Genomic DNA, 15,529 nt, shown 5'->3' with positions numbered 1-15,529 from the left:
CATAGACTTCAAGAGATAAGTACTGCCTTGTTTTGGCCAGATCTAGGACTATTCAAAATAGTCAATGGCTAAGCTAAATCAGCTCCAAATGCATCTCATATAAGAGGCATAACATCCACAAGTGATCCGGTATCAATAGACATCAATAGAAGCATCACATAAGCCATAGGCATATAAAGACATGCTGTCTCAGACCTGAAATCTGTTGCAGAATATTTTGTCATCAGAATTTGGAAAATCCGACATCACCATCGTGTTCGAGTATGCCAAAACCCCAACTTGGAGCCTTACCTTGCTTGAATCGAGTTTCGAATGCCCGAGATATGACAAAAAGAGTGATTTTTGAGCCATTTTTGCAAATAGGCACAAATAGAACGTGAGCATGCTGTTGTAGTTGAGGGGCCAAATCAGGGTGGGTAGGGCATAAGCAAGATCCCAATGAAGGCCTACAATAGGCCTACACAAGCCTAGGACAAGTCCAAGCAATAGGTGAAGAGAACAAGCTTCAATGATGGAAGTTATGGCTGCCTTTTCATAAAACCCTGTTGTTCATGTCAAAGAATGGCTGAGAACTGAGTGAGAAGCAAGCTCTCATACCTCATGTAGATGCTGGGGAAGGCCAGGAAGCACTCGTGAAGGACCTGCTCTGATACCAGTTGAAAGGTGAGAAGGATCGAAGCTTGCACGCGAGAGCTATGGCGGGAGAGCAAGAACAAAAAAGAGAGAGACAAGAAAAGGGAACTCCAACAACCACAATGTGTGGTCGAGCCTTCCTTTATTCAAACTAACACTAAAAGAATAAAGAATAAGTGACTGTGACAGGCATCCACCACCTGCAATGTACAGTGGCAGGTACTGTCAATGTAGTAATACACGGGCGGCTAGGCGGAGGTGCCTTTACCCCCAATAGGGGATCCACGACATGCATCTCCCTCTCTTCTTCTGGATAACAACCTCTCTCTCTCTCTCTCTCTCTCTCTCTCTCTCTCTCTCTCTCTCTCTCTCTCTCTCTCTCTCTCTCTCTCTCTCTCTCTCTCTCTCTCTCTCTCTCTCTCTCTCTCTCAATGCATTGGCCATTTTCTCTCCTTAACTTATTTACAATCACTAGATTAAGCTTATGTGATTATCTTTGATAATATTATCACAATGTTAATGGTTCACTTATGCATACATATGAGATATCACACTACATATACATTCATATCTCCCCTTTTTTCCTTCTTTGTAGGTATTTTATGATTGCATCTTGATGTGTTAGTACTTTAATTATGCACACACAAGAAAACTACAGACACATCCATTTATGCTTGCATATTGCTCTCTCTCTTTCTCATTTGATAAGGCTTACATATGTATTGAAGTTATGAATTTGTTTACAATAGAACCTTGCACACAATTGCTTCACAATCTCCATAAAATATAGCTCCATATTGCTTTATTACTTATGGTTGTTATTACTTTCAAGAATTCTTCATTTTAAACTCCAAACTTCAACAATCAAATATTTTAATATATTGGTATATTTCACATTGTACTGCATAAACTTACTACAAAAACTACCAAAAAAAAAAACCTAAATCCACAAATACATTTGTAAGTTAGTGAACTACTATATGCAAAGAAAATGAACATATTTATTGCAAACATTAAATATCAATCCAGTTGTCCATTGCTGGAGGGTACCGAATCTTTTGAACTTAGATTCATCCTTTCCTAAAGTTAGAAAACTTTTCCAAAGTCACACATACATTCTACAGAACACTTACAGAAGATCTACAAAATAGTACAGTACAGTACCAGAACAGATACATAACAGTTACAGAGTAGAGACAGGAGCAGAGACAGAGGCTCTATAGAAGGTTTATAGAGGGTTACAAAAGGTCATCAAAACCTCATAACTCATACTAAAACCATTCCAAACTATAAAAAACTATTCAATAGGCTTCCAAAAGATTTCAATCTTCATCAATCATCAATCCATGCTTCATACAGAAGAAAATCAGAACAAAGCAGAAGCTATATAGAAGGTATACAGAACCAATTAGAACCTCAACAGAACCTATCAGAACATCAAAGAGCTTCATATCTCTAGTAAGAATCATCATGAACTTCCAAAACATAATCAATATCATCCAAAACACTTCCATTATCAACCATACATCACTCTAAATCCATCAAAAAATCAATCATTCAATCCTTAAAAACAACAAAAATCAGTCAAAAATTTAGTCTTTTTCCACCCTCAACATATCCCCACACTTAGAAAGGAAGCATCCTCGCGACCTAAGGAAAAGAAGAATATAAGTTCACTAAAGAGCTCAATTTTATCTTCCGTAGGATCTTCAATAATCTCACCAAACCACGACCCCAACTTATCACCTGTATCTCTAGAAAAGAATACTTCTAAAGGAAAATTTGTTATTCATTAACACATCTTATAAATCAATTGGAAGTCATAACAAATTTGTAAAGGATATAAAAGGTTCTTCTTCATCTTTCCACCATAGGCTTTCCATCCACCATCAATAGTTCGAAAAGAGCTCTCGAACAAATTATTCAACCAGCACGAACTCATCACATACAAATTATTACAACACACACACTAAACACAACCATCTGAATGACACCTCCGAAAAGAGATATATATCATTAAGAATCATCCAAAATACATTGCAAAGGCATTAATGAAGGTGATCCCTTTTGAAGGCTTGGTGGTTTCGAAAATGATCCATGGAGAAGGACTCATCCACAAATGTCCTGGGAGGATTTTGAAAGAACTGAAGGTAGCACATCCTTTCTAGTAAAACAAGGTATCTGCTAGGTAGACATAGGGCATGAAAATAGAGGATATCCAACTGTTGGGAATCAATGTTCACATTGTCATTCATACAAAGCTTTAAAATGGCCTTTTGATCATTATGGAAATGCCTATGCATGTATGCTAGATACCAGGCAAAATGAGCTGTCAATCTCACTGAAGGATCTAGAGATTGTGAATATTGGTGAGCAAAATGGAGGTAATTTTGGTATGCTTGACTAATAGTTGTCCAATCCCCTGGAATTAATGGCTAGTTAATCTGTGGTCCTGTGAGAGAATCAGTCAAGCTCCATCCTCTTCTTCTCGAAATCTGCTGATCAAATCCATCATACTCACTAACCAACTGAGGGGGTTGAGAAATACAAGTGGCAGGAGATGGAAGTGAAATAAGTAAAAGAGGATGAAGAGATGGGTAGGCAAAATCATAAAATGAGGAATAAGATAAAGGAGTGGCTGAAAATTTAAGTGAATTAGTTAGGAAATGTGACAATTGATAAGCAGGAAAAGTAGAAGGTATATGGATAGATGGAGAAGGGCATGGTGGAGAAGGGGAAAAAACTCGATCTTCGATGAAAGAACAATAGGTAAATATAGGAATTTGAGAAAAACCCTGAGGTTAAAAAAGAAGAGGTAAGATAGCTATTGAGTTGGTTTTATAAAGGGAAAGATAAGTATCATAGCAATGAGCCATTTGTTGGTAGTATAATAGGCTAGGAACAGAGGGACCTAAAACAGATCTTCTCTAATAGGCATTAAAAAAAATGAATCAAATGGATAGTTCTTGGAAAGATAAGCTAGGAGATCCACCCTCAGTTGGTTAGTGCTCTGCACATAAGTAGAAGCTGTATTTTGATATTGATTCAGGGCCACAGAATCAATCATTGAATGCCATGAATTGTTAGGGCAAGTAGCCACTTTTGAGGAATAACACTGGAATATATCTTCTATCCTCAACTCCAAATAGTTGACATACAAAACAACTTGCAAAACCACATCCCCTACATATCGGGACAAATCTACATCATCTGAAATCAACAGATCACCTCGTAGATACATGTAAGACAACAACATGGTATCCATCGTCATAGAATCTTCAAAAACCATACAGACCACTTCTATCAGCAAATCAGAAGACCAAGCCCCACTCCAACCATCCTCTAGAAGAGAAAGATCCATCGTTGAAAGCTTTATATAGAAGGCCAACTTCTGCAACTGATAGTGGACAAATAAAGAATGGTCCGGAGGAACATACTCCTAAAAGTGCTCAAATGTAGACTATAACAAATCCATCCTGGACTGCAATCTTTCCACTTTATCTTGAAACAATGGACACAATGTGGCCTATCTTTGGAGAACTGCCAAGTCTTGCTGAGAGATAGAAGGAATCATAGGAACATTGGGGCTTGGAGGAATGGACCGTGATTGTACCAGTTGGTCTTGCAACTGCTTAATCTGGGAAGCTTGTGATTCCACTGTATCATGAGCAATCTGTAAAACGGACAGTTTTGTATCTAAAAGAGTCTGAAACTCTTGAGCTTCTTTGGACATTCTCTCTTTCTCCTCCGAGACTCTAGTGACCTCTGACTGAGCTTCTGCTATAACTGAATCTTCAAAGAAGATATTTCTTCTCTCTGGATCTCAATCATGTGGGTCTGCTGCTCCATCTGCTTAAACAGATTTGCAAGTGTGTCTTTAGCAGAGGATAACTCTGTGGTTGCCTTATGCAACTAGTCTTTGGACTGCATCAATTCTTCATAGAAAAAAGCATACAGCTGTTGAACACAAGCTGTCATTGAAAGTTCAATCAAACTCTGGATAAAATTACAAAGGAATGGAATAGCATCTCCTGACACTAAACTATTCAGTGAAGGGACTGATATTTCCAAAGAACCCTCTCTATGTGCCCTGAATAAATTGTTACATGTGAGGTAAGCAAGAATGTCACTACCAGAAGTAGCAGGAACTATGACTGAAGGAATGAGTGAGGGAGTTTTATCTTCCACACGCTTCAAGCGCTTCCGTTGAATGACCAAGGGAGGAGGGGAATCAAGATCCTCTATGTCAATAGGTTCTGACTCTTCTGAAGGTGGAGGTGGAGGAACTGAATCAGATGGAGGAGGTGGAAGCACACCCTTCTTAAGGCCTGAGTATGTCAAGAAAGCATATAAGTAGGAACCATAAGTGACATTTGTGACATTTCCTTTGGTTACTTTGACAAAATGTTGGTCCATCTTCGTAAGTAGATAACTACTCCAATCAATGGCCACCCCTTTTAACACCATCCTGGAAGCTGTGAAGAGCTCTTTGGACAAATAATGGGATGGTGTTTTGGCTGGTGTTTTGGCAGACATAAACCTGTCTTGGAGGAACTGGCAGACTAACTTCCAAAGAGGATCAGTGATCATGGAAAAAGACACTCCTGAAGTGTTTAGACATCCAAAATCTCTTGGGTCTGCTTTTGTAACAGCTTGAAAATCTCATCATTGGAAAATAATTGTCTGGTTGTAACAAACGGTTCTCCTTTGTAGGGAAGAGACAAAGTCTTCCCTAACCCTCGAGGTGTCAATACCATGGAATTTTCACGAACCAGGCCCAACTTCTTACTGTATGATGCAAGAAACTCATCACACAAGGATGGATTGTTTGGAATCAATGGGAATGAAGCAGCCATGAAAGTCGCAAGTCCTTCTTTCACTATAGGCTCAAAACCTAGTAGGGAAGAATAATCCCTACTGATCAACGGGACATACTAGATAGGAGGAGGAGCATGAGGCGCCATTCAGATGGAAAACACACACACCACAAACATAGACAATCACAAAGAATGCTTGCAAAATAACCAAAATAGCTATAAAAAAGAAATTAATCAAAAGAAACACACACATATAGATGTAACTAACCAATTTATCACCCCAAACAACCCACATCTTAGAAAAAATTCGGCATGACCTCTATACATATGTGATCGAAAACTTCATGCGATGCAACAAGTAGACACCCAAAACCCCGTATCAGGCAAGAAAAAAAAACTGCAAACCGCACCGGTAATCGTAGCACATAAGCAAACCATAATACCATAAAAACCTAATCATGACCTAACCATAACTTTGACCAACAATTTCAGCTAAGAGGACTTTACGTGCCCATCCCACGAAGCATGTTTATTGAAAAGGGAAAAAAGTGTAGTGAGGGGAAATGGTTTTAATGAAGGGTTTGTCAAGATTGTGGGAGAGAAGGAAGGAGTCTCGCTTGAAGCTTTCTTGCTTGCACAATGAGGGAAGACACACAAGGTTGGAGGCTGAAAACAGTTTTCCTCTTCTTAGTTGTGTAAGCCAAAAGAACTCAAGTACAAAGAAAATAGAAGAACCCTAGATATGGGTCTCAAAACCAAACTCAACTAACTAAGGTGGCATACTAACTGAGCCATGAACTAGAGTAGATAAGGATAGCTATCATGTAGCTATTATTCATGGGCGGTGTACCAACCGCGTCTGCAACTGACAAGTCGGTGACATAAATACACAACGGTCACCCTGGCGTATCACGAGTGGAGCTCGATATCTCAACAGGGTTCATTTCAAAAAATTATTAACAATGGGTGAGATTTTATTAGGTTATAAACCTTAATAAGAAAATGACGGTTCTTTCTTAAAATTTTAATTACAATTTATTAGGGTGAAACGGTGCTTTAACAAAACCCAAACTGCGATTGCCAAACTGGGATCTCTAAATGCAAATTCATTAATTAAAAATTAATAGTGATGTGGAGCGCTTTTTTGCCAGCGTGTGCTTTTTTGTGACGGGCTGGTTCATTTTAAATTATTAAAAATTAAAGTGCCTCTGAAGCGCACGTAGCACGTGCAAAGTGAACGGTTGGCTGATTATAAATTATTAGAAACTGTGTGTTTTGTTGAGATATCGAGCTCCACTCGTGATATGCCAGGGTGACCATTGTGCATTTATGTCACCGACGTGTTAGTTGCAGATGCGGTTGGTACACCGTCCATAAATAATAGCTACATGACAGCTATCCTTATCTACTCTAGTTCGTGGCTCAATTAGTATGCCACCTTAGTTAGTTGAGTTTGGTTTGAGACCCATATATAGTGTTCTTCTATTTCTTTGTATTAGAGTTCTTTTGGCTTACACAACTAAGAAGAGGAAAACTATTTTCAGCCTCCACCCTTGTGTGTATTCCCCCATTGTGCAAGCAAGAAAGCTACAAGTGAGACTCCTTCCTTCTCTCCCACAATCTTGAATGGTATCAGAGCCTTGTTCGTGGTAAGGAGCTCAAGGAAGCAAGCCAAGCTCGCGGTGTTCTGGTAAGAGGAGTAGTGTTGCTTTCATTTTCTGTTTTGGGAGCAAATCTCTGCAAGTAGCACAGCTAGAAAGTGCAGGAGTGCATTGTCTCAGGTTGAGACGCCCTTCGCGGTGAAGCAAGAGGGTAGTATATGCTACGGGTTAGGGCTTTAGCCCTGGGCGACCTTGTTTTTTTTATTTGAGGCCATTTCGGGGCCTGTTTTGGAGGTGGAAGTTTTCTGCACGCACTCAAGAAAAGACCTGTTTTATGCTGTGCGACCAGTATTCTACAGGTCGGTGAACAATTACCACAAAAATTGCATCGTATGCTTGTGTGCAGAGACATTGGGAGTTATAGAATCATCCGTGGTTCCTATTTATGCAAAATCATCACTAGGAAGTGACTATGTGGTCAAATACCACTTTCGCTAGTTTTGCAAATTTTCCCTTGTGAGGGTAAAGCTGTGTTTTTTGCAGTGACAGAATTTTTTACAGTGTTCTGTAATGGCATCTGATTCTCTTTCACAGATTGTCACTGAAAAGCTTGACAAGAACAACTTCCAAGCATGGAAGTTTAGAATGACAAATTTCCTTATGGAAAAAGGATATTGGAAATTTGTTGCAAGAAATGAAGAAGAACCAGCTCTTCCTGATGTTCCCAATCAATAGCAAATACAGGCATTTAAAGCATGGCATGAGAGAGCCAGGAAAGTTATGTACTGGCTGTCTATCAGCATTTCAGACTCTATGATTGTGCATATTCAGGATGCAAGTACACCAAAGGAGGCATGGGATACTTTGTCAAAAATGTATAGCACAAATACGCAAGCCAGGAAAATGCAGCTCAAGCAAGAGTTGCATAATGTGCAAAGAGAAAATATGAGCATCAATGAATACCACATGAAGGTGAAGAAGATTGCAGATGCACTTGCTTCCATTGGGTCGCCAGTGGAAGATGATGATTTAGTCTCAGTGACCTTGAATGGTCTAGGAAAGGATTATGCACAGTTTCGAACATCCATTTTCGTCCGTGAAAGATTTCCTGATTTTGAGGAGCTGATTGCTCTTCTAATTTCTGAGGAGCAGAGAAATGGTGGTGCATCTTCTTTAGGAGGAACTTCAAAAGAAGTTGTCTTCTACTCAAATGCTGGAAGAGGTAGAGGCAGAGGTAGAGGAGGCCGATTTGGAGGCCGTGGTAGAAATCAGAATATGCAGCAAACTCAAGAAAACCAGTCCTATGGAGGAGGACATGGTAACTCTAGAGGCAGGGGGAACCAAAGAGGTCGTGGTGGATGGCAAAGAGGCCAAAATGCAAACAGTAATGTTGAATACTACTATTGTGGTAAAATGGATCATATGGCTAAAGACTGCTATAAAAAGCAGAATGACATCATGAATGGAAAACTACAACAAGGGAATTATGCATCTTCTAGTAGACAGGGTGATGACAGAAATGAGCATTTGTTTATGATGCAACACATGAATAATTCTGTGACAAGTGCAGAAGAAAGCAACGATGTGTGGTATATTAACTCAGGTGCATCAAACCACATGACAGGTCATGCAGAATGGATGGAGGATGCAAGGAAAATGGAAAAACCAGGATTTGTGGAGACTGGTGATGATACTGCACATCCTATTGTGCAGATTGGAAAATTTCCTTTGTCTATGTAGGATGGGAAAAAGAAATACATGTCCGATGTATTTCATGTCCCGAATATCACTAAGAATCTGGTTTCTGTTGGTCGAATGGTTGAGCAGGGCTTACAGGTCAGATTTAATCCTCATGGATGCTTTGTTGAGGATATAAAAAATAGAGGTCCCTTGATAGCAAAAGGAAAGAAGAAGGGCAGAATGTTTACGTTGGATACAGACATGTCTGAATTGAGTGCAGCAATGTTTGCACATGGGACCGGTGTAGTTGCAGATATTGATATCTGGCATAAACGCATTGGTCATGTTAATGTACAACGACTTAAATCAATGCAGGCCCAAAATATTGTTGCAGGATTTCCTAAATTCAAGGTTGCAGAAATGCATAAGGTATGTGAAGCCTGTCAGTTTGGAAAACAGGCAAGGAAACCATTTCCTAGACATGTTCAAGAGAGTGAGAAGCCATTGAAATTAATCCACTCTGATGTGTGGACTACTAAAGCTGCATCTCTTGGAGGCTATCATTATTTTGTCACTTTTATTGATGACTATAGCTGAAAAGTTTGGGTGTATTTTATGAAAAAGAAAAGTGAAGTTTTTCGGCATTTCAAAACTCTTAAAGCTATGGTTGAAAAAGAAACAGGTCTGCAAATAAAATGCCTAAGGTCAGATGGAGGGGGAGAGTACCTCTCAAATGAGTTTGCAAGGTTCCTGCAGGAGCATGGCATAAAGCAGCAATATTCATGCAGTCATACCCCACAACAAAATGGAATTGCAGAAAGGAAAAATAGGCATATTGGAGAGGTATCTCATGCCATGCTCAATGAAAAAGACCTGCCAGATTTTTATTGGGCTGAAGCAGTTGCTACAGTAGTCTACATAATGAACAGGACTCCCACTGCAGCAATACATGGGATGACTCCAGAGGAGAGGTATACTGGTAGGAAACCAAATATTTCTCATTTGAAAATTTTTGGTTGCATTGCCTATGTACTCTCTGCATCTTTATTGGTTACTCTCTGCAGCAAAAAGGGTATAGATGCTATAATTCTTCTACTCGTAAGTTTACAGTGAGCAGAGATGTTGTTTTTTATGAGATGAGTAGCTGGTATAAACCAGTAAATGTGATTGATAATGTAGATGCATAAAATGGTAATGCTGTACAAAATTCACAGCAGCAGTCACAAGATATTAGTGGACCTGGAGCATCCTCTAGCAGTGGTTCACATTCTTTGCCATGGACGGGAAGATTGAGATCAGGAGAATCTTCTCAAAGCAATGCAGATAGTGGTATTCAGGTATCACGAAAAGGAAAAGAGAAGGTAGATCAGCCCATGTTGGATGTGAATGCAGGTCACTCTTATGTGGATGGTGAATCCAGTGGCTCAGAACAGAGCATTGATGATAAGTTGGGTATTCCTTCTATGGTTACGCCTGGAGTAAAGAAGACCAGGGATGTTTTGAGAGCACCTAGGAGTGAACCTACTTTGCACAGGTCTACCAGAGCTAGGTATCCTGTGGATAGGCTGAAATATGATGGATTTACATCCCTTCACTATGCATATATGTTCAAAATGATACAGGAACCAGAACCCACTTCTTTTGAGCAAGCCATGGGAAAAGAAAAATGGGAGAAAGCCATGGATGAAGAAATGGATGCCTTGGAAGCAAATGCTACATGGGAATTGGTACCTTTGCCTAAAGGTAAGAATGCAATTGGCTGTAAGTGGGTTTATAAGGTGAAGCACAATGCAAATGGTTCTGTGAACACATACAAGGCAAGATTAGTAGTCAAGGGGTATGCACAAACATATGGCATTGACTATGAAGAAACATTCAGTCCGGTTGCAAGGATGGCAACCGTAAGAGCAGTCACTGCTATGGTTGCATCAAAGGAATGGTCTTTACATCAGATGGATGTAAAGAATGCCTTCTTGCATGGTGATTTGCAAGAAGAGGTCTATATGGAGCAGCCACCAGGTTATGTGCATGCTGTTCATCCTGAGTTTGTTTGCAGGTTGAAGAAAGCCTTGTATGGCTTGAAGCAAGCACCTAGAGCATGGTCTGACAAGATAGGACAGTATCTTGTCACTATTGGCTTTCAGATTTCCAAGGCAGATTTCTCACTTTATGTGAGAAAAACAGAGAAAGGTATTATGCTACTTGTCATTTATGTTGATGATTTGATTATGATAGGTGACAGTGATGAAGATATCCTTCATGTGAAAATGCTATTGAAGCAGAAGTTTGAGATGAAGGATTTGGGAGAGCTGCGTTATTTCTTGGGCATTGAGGTGATTAGATCACCAAGTGGGATACAGCTCTTGCAGAGGCAGTATGGATTGGACATGCTGTCCAAATATGGGATGACAGGCTGTAAGCCTATTTCAGTTCCTTTGGAGCAGAATGTGAAGCTGAGCACAAATACACGTGAGCTTCTAGAAGACCCTACTATGTACAGACGCATAGTAGGAAGTTTGATTTATATGACTATTACCAGGCCAGATTTGAGCTATGCTGTTGGACTAGTAAGTCAGTTTATGCAGGCTCTAAGGAAACCACATTTGGATGCGGCTAGACGCATACTCAGGTATGTGAAGTCCACATTGCAGTATGGACTATTTTATGAGACTGGGATTCAGATACAGCTGCATGGATACACTGATGCTGATTGGGCTGGTAGTATTTCTGAGAGACGATCTACCAGTGGATATGTGTTCTCTCTTGGGAGTGCTGCAGTCACTTGGAGCAGCAAGAAACAACCTACAGTTGCTTTGTCAAGCACAGAGGCTGAGTACAGGGGTGCAGCAATGGCTGCATGTGAGGTAGCTTGGTTGCATAAGCTACTTTATGATATGCATCAGTCTACAGATGGGCCAGTTGTTTTGTGACAACATGAGCAGTATACACTTGGCAAATAACCCAGTCTATCATGCTAGAACAAAGCACATTGAGGTGCATTATCACTATGTGCGGGAGAGGGTTTTACTAGGTCTTATCGATCTAGTTTATGTCAACACAGAGGATCAAGCAGCTGACATATTCATGAAGGCATTGGGCGCAGAGAAGCTCCGCAAGTTCAGAGACCTGCTTGGTGTGCAGGAATTGGGATTGAGCTTGAGGGGGAGTGTTGAGATATCGAGCTCCACTTGTGATATGCCAGGGTGACCGTTGTGCATTTATGTCACCGACGTGTTAGTTGCAGATGCGGTTGGTACACCGCCCATGAATAATAGCTACATGACAGCTATCCTTATCTACTCTAGTTCGTGGCTCAATTAGTATGCCACCTTAGTTAGTTGAGTTTGGTTTGAGACCCATATATAGGGTTCTTCTATTTCTTTGTATTAGAGTTCTTTTGGCTTACACAACTAAGAAGAGGAAAACTGTTTTCAGCCTCCACCCTTGTGTGTATTCCCCCATTGTCCAAGCAAGAAAGCTACAAGTGAGACTCCTTCCTTCTCTCCCACAATCTTGACATGTTTAGCGCGAGTGCGCGTGAAAAAGTAGGTGAATATAGTTCATTTTAGCAATTAACTGTGGTTAAGGGATAATGAAAATAAATAAAGCTATAAAAAAAACATGGTAGGGGTGTATATGCAATAGACTGAAGGCGCACTGAGTAGTTCCCAAATGCAAGGAATCCAGTAAAAAAAAACAAATCCCACTGATTGGAAAAAAGAAAGCACCTTAGTGTTTTTGTGTTATTTTGATTTTTTATTTTTTTTCTTTTTTGTTTTTTTTTTAGTTGTATTTTAGATGTGTTTGTATTGTGTATAGTGTTTGGGTTTTTTTCTTCTTCTCTTTTTTATTTTTTTAAATGTTTATTTTTTAAAAAATGATTAAAACGAGATATAGGACACATGAATATGTTGTGAAGTGTAAGGGTGGAATTTTAGTAGGTAAGCAAGTGCCAACAATGTGTTTGAATTTATCCATGATTTTTCAATTGATTTTTGGAATTTAAAATAAATTTTCATGAGGTGAAGTATTAAATTTAGGGTTTTGGCTTCAAATAATACTTCGGCCATTTATGGAAGCATTTCCAATTAAGAAATTATTGGCAAAAGGGGCAAGGGGATTTGTGAAATTTTTTGATATTTTTATGGAAATATTTTTGAATTTTTACCAATTTTTAATAAAATTTACTCATTTTGCATGTATTTTTGAAATAATTTTAAAGTTTTGAATTTTTCGCAATGTATTTTCTTGAATTCCCACTTTAGAAAATAATGCAAATGATTTCAACAATGTTGGAAAATCTTAAGGATTTTTTTGGTAAAAATTTTTGGATTTTAAATAAATTTTAATGAATTTTTGAAGGTTTTAGGTGTTTTATGTTTATTTTTATGTGTTTTTATGCAGTTTTTGGGTTTGGAAATTAAAAGGCGGTAGCCGAGCTATGTGTGGACAACGGAGGATGACTGTGTATGAATGGCTGACTGCAACACACCACCGCACGAACAAATCGAAAGCGCATCCTCGCGCGTGACTGCTTACTAAGAGCTCACGAACACGTCACAAGCACATGAAGAGACACACACGAAAAGAAACATGGGCTTGCGGGGAGGTGTGGTGAGTGTGTGACACGGGTGTGTTCCTGTGGGTGATGAGGGGGAATAGGGACTATGGGAGAGGGGGGTGTTGTGGCGGGGAGAGAGGGGTGTGGGTGGGAAGGGGGGCTAGGGGAGGGGTAACTAGGGTTAGTGGGGGGTGGGGTTAATGTGGGAACAATGGTTAGGGTTGGGGGGGGTGGGGTGAAGGGTAACTATGGTTAGGTTTGGGGGGGTGGGGTTAAGGGTAACCATGGTTAGATTTGGGGGAGGGGGTGGGTGGGGGGACCAATTTGGAGGGAGGGGCCAGCTTGGAGAAGGGGGGGTAAGTTTAACGGCCGAGCGGGCAAGTGGGGAGGAGGCCCATGAGGAGGGGCGGGCGGCAAGAGAAGGAGGGGAGGATGAGGAGGAGATGGTGGAGAGAGAATGGTGCGCAGATCGGACGCAGATAGCTCACGTGGTGAATCCCGGAAGGTCCCCAAGAACAAAGTACTCTACTTTTTAGCACAAAAACCCATGTAAAAGCAAGCACGACATGAGACAAGAGACAAATTGGGTTCAATCTCCCCCATGCCTTGTGTGAGCGCTTCACAAAGCATGTATTTAATGTATATTTCCAATCTTTATGCTCAAAAATAGCCCAATTACAAAAATATGACAAGCTTTTAGCTTTTGAGTTTGCTTTCTACCAAAATAGGAAAATAAAGCTAATGGACGGTGCCCATAGAGTCTGGCACGCCCAATCTCAATGTCCAAATAGAAATAACATATCCAGGCGCATAAGCGCATACAAAATAATAATAAATAATCAATGTCTCTATAGACATAACAAAATATAGGCGTGGCGCCTATCAAAATATAGTCCAAAGGTCGAAAACCCGCTAGACTCCAATGCTTTCCTCCGCCACTGCTGCTATCTCTACACATCAACTGAAGCATTCACAATCGTTAGTAAAATAACACAATTAAACCGACAAAAGTGAATACCTAGCAGTCTTCAGCTACATAAATAAATCAACTGGTTAGAAATAAATCCTAACCTTAATTTATTACGAGTACGCACTCTAAACTCATAAACGTTTATTAATTTAATATGCATTTTACGGAATCACCCGCTATGGAATCACCCATGTACACACTAAATTAATGAAACACCCGAAAAGGACAGGCGTCCCCATCAACTTCTCGCACAAAGAATCCTCTTTGTGTATGAGCCCCGGTCATCTAAGTTTACGGAATCCACCGTAAAACCTCACGGAATCCACCGTGGAATAAATATTGCATCAATTTTCTTAGGATCAACTTTTATTCCTTCTTTTGATACAATATGACCTAGATATTCTATTTCTGTCTTAAAGAATTCACTCTTGTCAGGATTTGCAAACAATTGATTTTCTTTCAGTAATTGAAAAACTAATGATAAATGCTCATAATGCTCTTTTTCACTTTGACTGAACACTAAAATATCATGAAAGAAAACAATCACACAATATTGATATTTTAGAAAAATGCGGTTCATCATTCTACTGAAAGTAGCAGGTGCATTAGTTAATCCAAATGGCATAACTAAGAATTCGTAATGGCCAAACTGTGTCCTGAATGCAGTCTTAAATATGTCGGATCTATCTAGCCTCACCTGATGATATCCAGACTTAAGGTCAATTTTACTAAATATAGAAGATCCTTGCAGTTTGTCCATAAGGTCATCAACTCTAGGTATAGGATATCTATTCTTTACAGTGATCTTGTTTAATGCTCGGTAGTCAATACACATCCGATAAGTATTATTCTTTTTCTTGACTAAGAGCACAGGTGCACCGAATGGAGAACTGCTAGGTCGAATTAAGCCTCTATTTAGTAATTCTTCAACTTGACTCTGGATTTCTTTTTGCTCTATTTGATTGTGCCTATATGGGGCTTTGCAAGGTGGTTGTGTGCCAGGTAATAGGTCAATTTTATGATCTTCTGGACGTGATGGAGGTAAACCTGGTGGTAGGTCTTCTGCAAAACAGTCCTTAAAATATGCAAGAAATTCCTTATGCCTAGGGTGCATATGATTTTCTTTTGCGTGTAATTCATTCACCCAAATGAGATATGATTTAGTGTTCTTACGTAGTGCACGTTTTGCTTGAGTATGCGAAAGCAGTGGAAACATATGAGATGCATGCATACCAAATAATGTAATAGATTTTCCTTGAAAATTTAT

The sequence above is a fragment of the Lygodium microphyllum genome, chromosome 16 (assembly GCF_053477565.2).
Source record: "Lygodium microphyllum isolate KBCC chromosome 16, Lygodium_microphyllum_v1.1.10, whole genome shotgun sequence".
In the NCBI taxonomy this organism is placed as follows: domain Eukaryota; kingdom Viridiplantae; phylum Streptophyta; class Polypodiopsida; order Schizaeales; family Lygodiaceae; genus Lygodium; species Lygodium microphyllum.
Note: the sequence above shows the minus strand (reverse complement) of the source record.